At 38.1% G+C, this 3557-nt stretch overlaps 1 long non-coding RNA gene across 1 annotated transcript; it reads left to right on the forward strand.

Moving 5' to 3' along the window:
• Positions 1-793: 793 nt before the first annotated feature.
• LOC143918221 (uncharacterized) lies at positions 794-2363 on the forward strand. The gene is made up of 2 exons (XR_013261102.1): positions 794-1344; positions 1411-2363. It is a non-coding gene; the product is annotated as an uncharacterized LOC143918221 (long non-coding RNA).
• The last annotated feature ends 1194 nt before the right edge of the window (positions 2364-3557 follow it).

Here is a 3557-nt window from a genome sequence, read left to right on the forward strand (position 1 = left end):
TGAGAGATGTCGATTACAAGCCACTATTCCCTTCAACTGTTTGTTGACGGCAGATGTCAACAAACTGGAAAAAAATCTAATTGGAAACTAGTCGAGTCTAATTGGAAGAGTCGGAAAGTAAACGGATTGAAATGGAATTCAATCGGAACCATGCAACGGCAGAGAGGCATATTTATCAGATTGGATAAATGTGGGTTGGTCAGTCGGCGGAGTCAATCAAGTCACTTTTGGGAGGAAAGAGGCATCGCTTCAGAGGGAATGGCAACGGAAGCACGTTCTGGGTGGAACGTTGGTCTGCAGCAAGATGCTGGGCCACATGACAGGAAGACGGGGCCACCGTAACAAATTTGAACGTTGGGGAAACGAGCGACTTGGATCAACCACGTGAGGGCATTTGAAACCGAAGAAACGCCAGATCGCGACTTCAACGAGAGAGAGCGGAACAATTGATATACGTCAACATCGAAAAAAATCTAGTTGGAAACTAGTGGAAACACGAGTACCTAAAAAAATACATGGACAGTTGCAGCAGTGCTTAGATCATCTCGCAGATGTAACGGGAAAATACATCAGAAAGAAATGGATTTCAGTTGGGTCAATGGAACGGAAAAGAAGCACATTCAACAGAGTGGCAGACTGTTGGGTGCCAAGGTCAATGGAACGGAAAAGAAACACAACCAGCAGAGTGGCAGACTGAGGTGTGCACATTTTCCAGGGTCAAGGGAACGGAAAAGAAGCACCACCAGCAGAGTGGCAGACTGAGGGGTGCACATTTTCCAGGGTCAACCGTCACTTTTGTGAGGATGGTGGCGATTCTTGTGGGACATGGCTTTGGAGCACGTTCTGGGTTGAACGTTGGTCTGCAGCAAGATGCTGGGCCACATGACAGAGGAACACTGGGCCACCGTAGCAAATTTGGACGATGGTGACACGAGAGACATGGACCAAGTCACTTTTGTGAGGATGGGAGCCATTCTTGTGGGACATGGCTTTGGAGCACGTTCTGGGTTGAACGTTGGTCTGCAGCAGGATGCTGGACCACATGACAGGAATACGGGGCTGCCATAGCAAATTTGGACTTTGGTGATACGAGCAACATGGACCAAACACGTGAGAAAATTTTGGACCGAAGAGCTAACAAATAATGATTTCCAAATGTAGAACATCGGATGACTAATTTTAGGGGATTAGAAATATAACTGTAATTGTTTCCATTGTAAAGGTGACGTAAAGTGAAGTGTAATGAAAGTTTTATGTAATTGTTTCCATTGTAAAGGTGACGTAAATTGAAGTTTAACGAAAGTTAATGTAATTGTTTCCATTGTAAAGTTGACGTAAATTGAAGTGTAACGAAAATTTAATGTAATTGTTTACATTGTAAAGGTGTCGTAAATTGAAGTTTAACGAAAGTTTTCATGTAATTGTTTCCATTGTAAAGGTGACGTAAATCGTAGTGTAACGAAATTTTAAATGTTTTTGTTTACATTGTAAAGGTGACGTAAATTGAAATGTAACGAAAGTTCAATGTAATTGTTTCCATTGTAAAGGTGTCGTAAATTGAAGGGTAACGAAAGTTTAATGTAATTGTCTACATTGTAAAGGTGTCGTAAATTGAAATGTAACGAAAGTTTAATGCAATTGTTTCCATTGTAAAGATGACGTTAATCTAACTGTTACAGAATTTAAATTGTAAAGGTAACGTTAATGTAACGGTAGTAGAAATTAAATGTCATTGTTTCCATTGTAACTGTAAAGATCACGACTGTAATTGTAAATGTAACTGTGACTGATATCAGAGATAAATGTAACTACTGTAGATTTATCAGTTCGGATTTGTTGGTCAATCGGGACGATTTGACCTAAGAGGGAGGCAATGTAACGTACGCCGCGGAGTAAGCAAATAGAATCCCAGAGACTGACCGTTCAAAGATTATCTGTAACGGATATCTGTTAACGGATTAACTAAATGCATACCGTGCGACTGGTATAAGTGGGTTTTAAGGATTAGCGACAAACTAAGTGCATGAAACAATGATTGCACTTCTCATACCGTGGGAATACATATCCGAATACGTGACTATACAGTAGGTAAACAGATTAGACGTCTTGAGAGACCGTGAGACCGGTGTAAGTGGTTTTAGGGATTAGCGACGAGCTAAGTGCATGAAAGCTAAACAATGATTGCACTTCTCATACCGTGGGAATACATATCCGAATACGTGACTATACTGTAGGTAAACAGATTAGACGTCCTGAGAGATCTACCCCTTATAAGGCGGTACGTAGGCGATCTCATGTCATTCTGGATTGAACAGTGGCAATACGTGTATCTCCATAATCATCAATAAATGCTGTGAAACGACGGTTGGCTTTTACTTGGATCCTCCACCCACCCTTACGCAACAATATATATATATATATATATATATATATATATATATATATATATATATATATATATATATATATATATATATATATATATATATATATATATATATATATATAGGATATTAATATAAAATGATTATAATTATGTATAATGATGTGGCTCATGCCGAACAGTTGGTATTATGCACTGTATGTATTAATGTTAAGGTTGGTACTACCGAACCGTGTGCGGTAGCGACAGTAGTAGGCGTCGCGCCTTGACGCGTCGGTTGCGTACGCGCATCGATTACCTATTGTTCTAAATAAACATAAGATTGAATTGAGATCGCTTTTACTTGTCTCTCTCTCCTGCAATCCTCCCTACTACCCAGCGGACTTCCTATATATATATATATATATATATATATATATATATATATATATATATATATATATATATATATATATATGTATATGAATGAACTTATTTACTTATTTTATGTATGTATGTACATATGTATGTAGTTCTATGTAGTATGGGAATGTTGGTTCGACGCGATTAACCTTTTGCGTGCCGACGCTCCACATACGAGGACTAGACAAAGGGCGCCGAAACGGTCCAAATTAATTGTCGGCTGGGTTCATTAACTCACCATCGTCCATCATTCGAGTCCCAATTAAATCACACACTCACTATTCGAGATGTCTTAATGTTTGTTGTTTGCGGTTGGCACGACTACACCGTTCGCTCATTTTTTTCGTTTTGTTTTTATTTTATTCGCTTCGATCCAATTTGAGGTATTTAAGAGTAAGTATCTACCTGCTCTGGAATCGCTACGTTCATTTAATACCATCCAGCACGTTATATAAGAAAATATTAAATTTAAACTTATGCACATACAGTTAACGCCATAGATATATATGTAATTCTATAATTATTGTTAACGCGTGTTAACGTGCATTATTAATACACGATGATAAAACACGGCATTTATTTGATATTAGCTTGTTTGGATTTACGTATATATTGATATACAGTAATATATAGTAGGTACAAAATGCGTCTTTATAAGTGATGGAAAATTATCGTGTTTCATATATTCTTTATATGAAATTGTATGGTTATTATCCTTGGTTATATCCTAGTGCATTCCTATTAGGGCGTTGGGGTTCAACTCATTGGAGTC

Source organism: Arctopsyche grandis, chromosome 10 (genome assembly GCF_051622035.1).
Source record: "Arctopsyche grandis isolate Sample6627 chromosome 10, ASM5162203v2, whole genome shotgun sequence".
Classification (NCBI taxonomy): domain Eukaryota; kingdom Metazoa; phylum Arthropoda; class Insecta; order Trichoptera; family Hydropsychidae; genus Arctopsyche; species Arctopsyche grandis.